Source organism: Malus domestica, chromosome 01 (genome assembly GCF_042453785.1).
Source record: "Malus domestica chromosome 01, GDT2T_hap1".
Classification (NCBI taxonomy): domain Eukaryota; kingdom Viridiplantae; phylum Streptophyta; class Magnoliopsida; order Rosales; family Rosaceae; genus Malus; species Malus domestica.
In genome coordinates, this window is record NC_091661.1 from 10,850,212 (window position 1) to 10,861,020 (window position 10,809).

Genomic DNA, 10,809 nt, shown 5'->3' on the forward strand with positions numbered 1-10,809 from the left:
AAGACCTGAAAGTCTTTCACGGTTGAGACTTGGGTAGATAACCAGTCGACCTCGACGCAATGCTATTTATCCAAACTGAAGGTGTTTCGTGGTTGGCTGGTTCTACGACAATAGTGCTGCTTATCCAAACTGAAGGTATCACCGGTTGCCTTCATAGTTCTATTTATCCAAACTGAAGATGTGTTGGAGGAAAAAGAAAATAAAAATAAAAATCTCAAGATTGTTGAGAAAGTTTGCGCAGGGCAATTTGTGTGTTGAATTGGAGGGGGCTTGAATGATGGACACCTCTCTTTATTTATAGTAGCAAAACTACTTCTGATCGAATCAAACCTATACTCGGATTAAGACTCCTTACCCCCAATCCAATCTTATCTCGGTCAGTCTTACTCTTATTAGGACTTTGAACTCAACCCCTTATCAGGCTGTATTCATTCCCAAATTCAACATCCTCGTCCTGCCGAGACTCCTTATTGTATTAGGATTCAACTACCCCATCCTGATAGGACACGACCACCCCCCCCCCCCGAGCAATGCTTCCGAGCCGAGAACAATTCTAAACTTGGCCCAAACTAGTATTTTGGGCCCAAACAGAAGTTTAATAAATTTCAGCTCTTCGACAAAAAAAAAAAAAAAACTAATAATATAGCTGAAGAGTCAAGGACATTTTGTTACTAATAAATACATTACAGAAAGATGAGTACGTAGTATGTTCTTGGGTTAATCTCAGTTTACTACCCTGAAGTTTATTGGTTTTCAACATTTGGTACATGAATTTTTTTTCGTCCTAGAGTTATACCTCAAGTCTTAATTTTGGGACAGTTTCATACATCCATCACGTTGGCTGTTAAGTATGTCGTTAACTGATGATGTGACACTCACGTGGACAATGATTGGGCGCCATGTGGATATTAAAATAAAATAAAAGGACTTAAAAACAATGGAAAAATCAGTCATAGGGATTTGGGCCTTCCCTTTCCTCCACCCTTACGACCCCTTTTTCTTCCTCTTCTTTTCTACAGCCACCAAAGCCAATTTCCCAATTCTCTTTTCCCAAATCGATACCACCATGGCACCATTACTTGGGTTCTCTCTCTTTCTTCTTTGTCGATAACAATGAGGCAGCATAATCGAACTTCTCCCTCTTTTTTGTCAACGACAGTAAGAAAAGGGGCAGCGTCATCGTACATGGATGCCACTGATGGGAATGGGGTGCCGAAGAATCTGAAATGTCCTCCCTCTCTGTCTGCACTGGTCTTCACTTTCTACATGTCGGATTCGATGCTGAGGCTGTAGGCGGAGATAAGCTTCTTGGAGCACGTGGGAAAGAGACGAATGAAGGAAATCAAGTGGGGAGTGGGACGAAGGACCGAGTCGGCGAGATCAGGTCACCTCAACCGCACCAAAGATCGGACCTGAGTGAACCTTGCAGTAAGGGAAACAAGAAGCTGTGACAGAAAGGAACCGAACAAGGAGGAGGGTTTTAAACTTTTGAATTTGATGGTGTTTAATTTCGTGGGTTTCCAATTTTTTATGGTTTGGGATGTGGGGTTTTTTTTTTATAGTTTTGTGATGGTGAGAAGAGGGTGGATATGCAGGAGTTGAAGAGGGAGGGAAAACACTGGGTGCGGAGGAGGGAAGAGGAAGAAGGTGGATATGCAGGAGTTCAAGAATGAGGGGGAACACTAGGTCCGGAGGAAGAGAGAAGAACCCAGATTGATGTTTATTTTGTTTTTTTAATATCTATGTGGGCCCATATTGACACGTGGTGCCAATCATTGCCCACGTGAGTGCCACGTCATCAGTTAACGGTAAACTTAACAGCTAACTTAGCGGATGTATGAGACTGTCCCAAAATTAAGACTTGAGGTATGACTCTAGGATGAAAAAAACTTCATGTACCATATGTTGAAAACTATGAAACTTTAAGGTAGTAAATTGAGATTAATTTTACATTCTTTCTGTAACTTTATAATCTTCTATGGTTATTCTACTTACAGCCAAATTAGTGACTCTTTAAAATATTACAGTTTACAGGCAGGCTAAACTAGCAAAATATTTTATAATTGTCTTTAAATTTTCTATTCGAATTGGAAGGGCAATTTTTTCCTTTGACAGTATAAGAATATAATAATCCTTGTCAAAGAAAGTGTCTATTCCTGTGAATTATACAGCTCATGCACCAACTTGAATGAGACAAAAGAGAAGGGGAAGTTAAAACACATGCAAGCATCTATGTGTCCTTATCTTGTGAGATGACAACAACTATGGCCTAGAGTTCCCAAAAGGAAAAAAGGCAAAAGATGATGGGGAAGAAGAAGAAGAATATGATTTGAATAAAGAGTTTAAGTTCGTTCATAGAACATGTGTGCTTGTGCAAGTTTTCTATGAATCTATGATTGGGAATTAATTAGTTCAGCAAATAATTTGAACGAGACATTCTTTTAAGGACGGTACTACCAACACATTTCTTTTTTATCTTTTATATAACTCTTAGGGGTGGGTAAACGGGGCGGGGCGAGGCGAGACCAAATAAAATGGGGCGGGGCGAGATGAGTCCAAAAATTATAAATACAAAATGGGGTGGGGCGAGGCGAGTCTAGATAAATAACTGGGTGGGAAGGTTCTAGAAAGTGGAGAAAATGAGCCCTCGGCCCGACCGTTGATTTCCTACCTTGATTAAATCTGTACCATCTATCATTGTCTCTATCTTATTCTTGTCTGAGTTGTCTCGTCCAAGACTCCTAATGTCATGTTCTCAAACCCAAATTGCAGCGCAGGTAATGTCGAGGTCTGTTGATGCACAAAATCAGGGAAGACTTTGGTACAACAGAAAGTGTCAGGACTTTGGGACCTTCGCTTGGTTGCTTGGTTGCTTCAGTCACTAGTGAGGATAAGTACGTAAATGAATAGAGACAGAGAAACAAACACAGGATGTACGTGGTTCACCCAGATTGGCTACGTCCACGGAGTAGAGGAGTTCTTATTGGTAGTGAAGGGCTTACACAAGTACAAAGGATCAAGCTCTCAATTTAGTGAGTTCTTGTGAATAATTTAACACAAAATGGCATTCGGCAATATTGTGGGGGAATGACCCCTATTTATAGAAAAACTTGTAGCTTTGTCACATTGACATGTGTCATGTTATGATTGGTTCTTGATGTCGACACGTGCTGCGCTCTGATTGGCTTCTAATCTTGACACGTGTCGAGTAGTGATTGGCCTCCTGGTCGGAGGGGAACTCTTCTGGGTCCTTGACAGTATAGCGTTGGCCGGTGCTCGGTAGTTTCGGGATTGGTCAAGTATGGTACAAACAGTGCTCCCCTAAGTTCCCGAGTGAGGGAAACTCCTCGGTTGGGGACTTGCAAGATCCAATCCCTTGAGTAATCACGAAACTTCTAAGTACCGAAGTGTGGTCTGATCTTCATCTGCCCTTCTCTGGAAGTACCTTTCCTCCATCCGGGAATGGTGTACTTAGCTGATGTTGACGCACAAGGTAATGTATCAATTTCACTTGAAGCTTAGTTGTAGTTTCGGGCTTAGTCAAGTGTGATACAAACCCTATAGTAGGAGTCCCCCAAGTCGCCGAGCTAGGAGATCTGCCGAAAGAGGTGACAGACAAGGTAAGCAGTCAAACTTCCAAGTAAGCAACCCAGGATCAGAGGTTTGACTTCGGCTTCCGGTTGATTGTTCTCCTTCTCCTTGTCTCTCATTCAACTGCCAGGATAAGGAGAAGCAAATGGATAAGAGATGATATGAGATACTTTTGCTTTTGAAGAAGTAACTTTCCACAGGCTTATTCTTGAACTGTGCTGGAGGGTTTTCTGGTGCCCTTCAGAGTATAAGGCCGACTCAAAAATTTGAGGGTCAAAACAAGTCCATCAAATCTAGAGTACGTTCGACCTTGATGATATGGGATACTTTTGTTGTTGACGGAATAATGAATGTGGTATGGAAAGGTGTCGTGCTGTAGTGATCTGTTTCAGCTCACCGTTGAACCTTCTGCTTCAATCTTTTGCATGGCAGAAGTGGTGTACAACCTTTGCATTTAAATGGTCATTCAGAACATTCCTTCATAGTGACTCATCCACGCTTGGCAGCTTCAGTGTAAAGAGCTAATATCTGATCAACTGTCATGAGGTATTTGCCGGTGGAATTCGTGACCTTGACAGCAGTTGAGGATAAGTACTCGAGAGCAATGCTAAGTAAGCAACCAGGCAAAGGCTCCAGGCAGTCAGTTCCAAATTGGAGGTTTGATTTCAGGTTCCGACTGACTGCTCTCTTTCTCCTTGTCCTGCAGGTGTGGACAAGGACAAAGACAAAGACAGGGAGAAAGCATGATATGGGATACTCTTGCTTTCGACCCTGATGATATGAGATACTCTTGTTCTTGGTGTGGCTTATTTGCTGAGGTATTATCGGGGGGAAATAAAGCTGAGTATTTCGAGAGGTTATGTTGAGGGTGCCTTTTCGAACGCGAGAAAGGGTTGAGCATTTTTGCAGGTTTGCCTTTCCGTTGAGGAGGGAGGTCAATGTATATAGGGATTTCCCAATAACAAGTAGTAATGCTATTCCTTTACCCTTCTTGGTCACAGCAATGTAGTGGGAGCTGCCAGCTTCACGTGTTTTAATTTTGTCAGAGCACTTTGAAAAAGTGGTATGTGGTATCTGGAAAGCTGATGTTACGTGTGAAGATTACAGACAAGCTTTATCTAAGGAAATCTGGCTCTCGAAGTTCTGAGAGTTGTGCCTCTTCGGTTTTCGAACAAGCAATCCCGTCGAGGATCTGACTCTCGAGATTCGGAAAGCGGTGCTACTCCGGTTTTTTAGAAAGTAATTATGTTGGGAGTCTTTTCTCGAATGTGAGTAAAGGTTGGACGTTCTTGCCAACTTGTCTTGCCGCAAAACCCGGAGGTCGACACACATAGGGACTTTCCAGTTGTCAAGCAGTGGTGCTGTTCCTTTACCCTTATGGGTAATAGTAGGGTAGCTGGAACTTCGAAATTCTCGTGCCTAAACTTTGTCAGAGATCTTTGACAAAGTTATATGTGGTACCCGAGGAGTTGATGGTGCATATGGAGAGCGGTGATTGAACAGTAAGATTCACGTGCTTTCTACTTCACCAGAAATCTTCGACAGATTGCCCGTAATTTCCGCAAAGCTGAGTGTGCATGTGACAGGTGCTGACGAGGCTGAAAAAGCAGGTGCTTCTTCGATTTCTGAGATCGGCCCTCGTGGTCTCTGAGCAGCCCAGCTTTTGAGAAAGCAAACGCCTTTTCGATTTCTGAGATCGGCCCTCGTGGTCTCTGAGCAGCCCAGCTTTTGAGAAAGCAAACGCCTCTTCGATTTCTGAAGCTCCGTCGAGTGCAGATTTTTATAGAGGCTGGCATTAAGTTCCACAGCACACTTGAATCTCTACCAGTAGAAGCTCATTTCTTGCACTTCTAAGATCTTGATTTGTCTGACCTCTTCCTTCTTCAACACATTTGAAAATGTCTGGACCCTCCGACCGTCGTTTTGACTTGAACCTTGGAGAAGAGACAGCCACGCCTTCTCCAGACAACATATGGCGCCCATCCTTCATATCCTCTACTGGTCCTCTTACCGTTGGGGATTCTGTGATGAAGAATGATATGACCGCTGCAGTGGTGGCCAGGAACCTTCTCACTCCCAAAGATAATAGACTACTTTCCAAACGGTCTGATGAGTTGGCTGTTAAGGACTCTCTGGCTCTTAGTGTTCAGTGTGCAGGTTCTGTGTCTAATATGGCCCAACGCCTATTTGCTAGAACCCGCCAAGTTGAATCGTTGGCTGCTGAAGTGATGAGTCTCAAACAGGAGATTAGAGGGCTCAAGCATGAGAATAAGCAGTTGCACCGGCTCGCCCATGACTATGCTACAAACATGAAGAGGAAGCTTGACCAGATGAAGGAATCTGATGGTAAGGTTTTACTTGATCATCAGCGGTTTGTGGGTTTGTTCCAAAGGCATTTATTGCCTTCGTCCTCTAGGGTTGTACCTGGTAATGAAGCTTCAAATGATGAACCTCCAATGCCTCCTCCTTCTGGGGTTTTGTCAAGTACTGAGGCTCCGGATAACCACCCTCCGGTGCTTTCTCTTTCTGGGGCTCTACCAACTGCTGAGACTTCCCCTAAGCAACCTTTGTGAAGGCTCCCTTTTGTTTGTTTATTTTGACTCATGTATATGTACATATTTGTGGCTTATCGAAAATATTAATAAATAAGCTTTGCTTCATTTCAACATATTGTGTTAAATACACCAAAGCCTTCTTCATAAAGTTCTTTGAATTTTTGCTTTTGTTGAAACCTGTATTGTTGAAGCTTTGTGAGTGAAGCATGTAGTTTGAGGTAGTGTTCCCTTAATTTCCCGAGTGAGGAAAACTTCTCGGTTGGAGACTTGAAAAATCCAAGTCACTGAGTAGTCACGAACTTTTGAGTACCAAGGCGTAGTAGCATATGGTGGGAGTCCCCCAAGTCTCTAGTCGAGGGAGTTGATGAATGAGGTGTCTTGCTAATAGTCCATGTCGTAAGTACCAAAACTTCATTCTTTTGTTTTCTAAGTGGTAGCCCCGGACTTTTTCTTCATATATTTTGTTTATGAAGGTTGCTAGGCCCGAATAAGTGGAATTGCAGAAGGTGTAACGGTTGGTAGCTGTTTTATGGAAAGCCATCTGACTACGATAGTCTTGCACAGGATGACTATAGGGAGATACACACACATACTGCTATGATAGAGGGTGTAACCGTTGGTGCATTACAATCATAATGGAAGCATCACAATGATGGAAGCATCACAATGATGAAAGCATCATAATGATGAAAACACCATAATGATGAAACATCATAATGATGTTTCTTTGGTGGAATTGTTTTTCATTGCCCCTAACACCCGGAATTGGTTTTCAATATAAGACCATCATCTGTAGCTCGAATCACAAAGTTGGCTGCATGAAAGTTGTTCTTTAATTCCTTAACTACAACATATCCAAATTTGAGAGCCATCAGATCAGTACAACTCTAGAAATTCAGGTACGACGAGTGATTGGTCATCATTTGTCTGTCAACACGTCAGACCTGTTGTGAGCTTCAAAAACTCCATTTTCTCTTGCTTAGATCAACAAACTTTCTGCAGTGAAGTTGTTCCTTAACTTGTGAACTACAACATATCCAAAATTGAGATCCCTCGGAGCTGTATAACTCAAGAAATTCAGGTATGATGAATGACTGGTTATTAGTTTTCTGTCAACCCGTCAGATTTGTTGTGAGCTTCGAAACTCCATTTTCTATTGTTCAGATCAGCATGCCTTCTTCATTGAAGTTGTTCCTCATCGTCTCTTTCATAACATATCAAAAATTCAGAATGAACTAATGGTTAAATATTTCCAGATCTTCGAAACATCACAGCAGCTTCGAAATCTGCAAGAATCCGACTGTCATGCTTGGAGCTTCAACACTTTAATTTCCGTGGCTCAAAAAGAAATGGTTCCTTCTTGAAAGTTGTTCATCTGCTCAAGAACTAGAGGGTGTCCAAAATTCAGCTCCATTGGAGAGAAGCAGCAGCTGCAAAAATTTGATAGAGAAAAGGAGGCGAAGCTTTGTTGGATTTCTAGGCTGGGGAAGATTCCAGTTTTTGTAGCAACTTCAGTACTGGTGAATTGCTTGTATTTTTGTCCATAACTAAATTTTGGACTTTGAATTATTATTTGATCTATCATAATATGTTGGGGAACATATATAAGTGAATAAATAAGAAGGAAGATTTTGGGCCCTTGTGGGTGTAAAACAAAAAATGTTTAGGTTTTGTGAACAAAATTTGTTTATTTGGAGCAAGGTTTTGTGTTGAAGCTTTGTAGGTGAAGCTTTGGTGTTGAAGCTTTCTAGGTGAAGCTTTGATGGTGAAGCTTTGTAGATGAAGCTTTGTAGATGAAGCTTTCTAGGTGAAGCTTTGATGGTGAAGCTTTGATGGTGAAAGTATGTAGATGAAGCTTTCTAGGTGAAGCTTTTTGAGGTGAAGCTTTGTAGGTGAAGCTTTTTTAAGTGAAGCTTTGGGCCCTTGTGAAGCTTTGGAGGTGAAGCTTTTCGGGTGAAGCTTTTTTGGGTGAAGCTTTGTGGGTGAAGCTTTTTAGGGGAAGCTTTGTGGGTGAAGCTTTGGAGGTGAAGCTTTTCGGGTGAAGCTTTTTTTGGGTGAAGCTTTGTGGGTGAAGCTTTTTAGGGGAAGCTTGGTGGGTGAAGCTTTGGAGGTGAAGCTTTTCGGGTGAAGCTTTTTAGGGGAAGCTTTGTGGGTGAAGCTTTGGAGGTGAAGCTTTTCGGGTGAAGCTTTTTTGGGTGAAGCTTTGTGGGTGAAGCTTTTTAGAGGAAGCTTGGTGGGTGAAGCTTTGGAGGTGAAGCTTTTCGAGTGAAGCTTTTTAGGGGAAGCTTTGTGGGTGAAGCTTTGGAGGTGAAGCTTTTCGGGTGAAGCTTTTTTGGGTGAAGCTTTGTGGGTGAAGCTTTTTAGGTGAAGCTTTGTGGGTGAAGCTTTGGAGGTGAAGCTTTTCGGGTGAAGCTTTTTGGATGAAGCTTTTTTTTTTTTTTTTTTTTTTTTTTTTTTTTTTTTTGGCGCTTGACACGGTCTTCATTTGCTTGTTTTGTAGTGACTGTGGAAGACGGATTGCTTTCTGATTGAGAAGGGTTCCGGCATCGCTTTGCACCATCTTCATGTGGGTAATATAGGAACTTCCTTATGTTTTGATCATGCATGTAGTGATAGAATTTGTTTCTTCTTATTGTAGATGTCAGAGCCTGGAAGTTCTAGTGATGAGGGCTCTTCTAGCTTTAGCTCTAAGTCTGAGTCTGCAATGTCGGAGTCTTCAGGGTCTTTGTTAGAGTCCGGTACTAGAGAAACATTGGATGATCTTCCCAACCGTCAAACTTTAGCTATTGCTAGTTCTTCCTCCATGGCGTTGGGTGAGGGGGTTGTTTTTGATGCCATACCCATAGTTCGCTCTGAGTTCACAGCAGACCATCTAAAGAATAACTTGTTAGATAATGAGAAGCAGGTTGAGGCGCTAAGGCAGTCATGTAATATCCCTCGTAGTGTAGGGATACGTTTGGTACATGATGAAGAATGGCCTTCTGAACCTCCCCAGGGTCATGTTATGTTCTACACCCAGATATTACTGACTTTAGGGGTGAGACTACCTTTACATCCGTGGTTGCAAAAGATGTTATCTTTGATCGGATATGCACCTGGGCAACTCAATCCTGGTTTCTGGGATACTTTGATTGGATTTTATATCATTTGGATGGAGTGTGGGTTGTGTGAGCCTTCCTTCCATCAGTGGCGTTACTGTTACAAGATGCGCCCAGCAAAATCATGCACTGGTTATGCCGAGTGTGCATGTCGGAGTGAGAGAGAGCGTATTGTGTATGGTAAGAAAAAGGCATACTACACATGGAAAAACCGTTGGTGCTTTCTGTATAATGATTGGGAGTATGATAAGGGTGTCACGCCTGAGCGACGTGTGCTTACTCACTTCCAGACTGTAGGTTGTAACGTATCAACCGTTCGTACTATTTGCTATTTGTTGTGGTCTTTTCTTGCTTCTAACACTTTGCTTCATGTAGTGACGCGGGGCACCATCCAACTGTTTGGGCAGGAGCTATCTGACATAGAGAAGGTGTTGAGGGTGCCCAAAGAGGATAGACACTTAAGCAAGCTACGACCCTTATTTCGTCGGTACGGTTTCCAACCCTTAGTTTCCGAGAGCCAGGGACGATCGAGTAAGTTGTATCCTTCATGTAAACTTAGCTCAATTCCTTACTTTATTTGGAAAGTTGTATTTCTTATTTTGATTTTCCTTATGCAGTGGAGAAGGTAAGCAAGAAAACAGGGACTAGCACCCATAAAAGGAAAGCACCAGTGTTAGTTCCTTCGGAAGACATCCTACCGCATAAGAAAATTCATAAGTTCCGAGGGGAACCATCTGTTAGACCTAAGTCCCAAGATGGGGTCCTTAAGGGGCCTGCCTTTAGGAAGACTGGAGTCAAGGCCGTTGATAATGCTGCTGCCGTAGTTGCAGGAGAAGGGAGCCGACTGTTGCCTCATCCTCTTACTATGGAGCACACTGTCCAGGAAAGTGATCCTGGTTCCCGCCATGAGGGGAAAGGCAAGGAAAGAGCTGGCAGTGTCCCGTGGAAGGACTTGAGGGTTGCCACGCGGCCAAAGGATTTTGGGGATATCAACAATTGCTTGGCAGGGCGTCGATTCGCCTTCGATGAGCTCGGAGAGCCCTTAGCTAAGGATGAATCGGATTGCGACCGGATGTTGAAGCTGTCTTCATATGTGAGTGTTACTTTGTCATTTCCTTACTTTTTCCTCTTTATTATCATTATTTAGGTAGTGATGATCGTCTTGCCATGCAGGTCATGGCCGAGTATCACGACAGACTGCAAGAGGTTGAGCGGTACAAGGCAAAACTGAAGGAGAATAAGCAGCTTGTGGACGAGGCCCGGAGGAATAAGGGACTTTTGACTCAGGCTCTCCAACTGAAGGACGAAACCATGGAGAGCTTGAAAAGGCGAAATGGTGAGAACCTAAGGCTTAAGAAATTGTTTGAGGCAACTAAAAAACAGTTGGAGGTGGCTACCGTGGAAGTATCCAAGGTTAGGGGAGAATTGGATGGTGCCTTAGTTGAGATTTCTGAACTGGAGAAGAGCATTCCAACTGAAAGGGAGGCTGCTGTGCAAGAATACTTAAGTTCTTCGACCTTTCATCTTGCTATTAAACCCTACTGTGCTCAAGAAGCTCGCTTTGA

General features: G+C 42.9%; 1 long non-coding RNA gene across 1 annotated transcript; it reads left to right on the plus strand.

Annotated features, from left to right (window-relative positions):
- The first annotated feature begins 8,614 nt into the window (after positions 1–8,614).
- On the plus strand, positions 8,615–9,954 carry LOC139196616 (uncharacterized). Its single transcript, XR_011581691.1, has 3 exons — positions 8,615–8,712; positions 9,620–9,775; positions 9,862–9,954. It is a non-coding gene; the product is annotated as an uncharacterized lncRNA (long non-coding RNA).
- Positions 9,955–10,809: the final 855 nt, after the last annotated feature.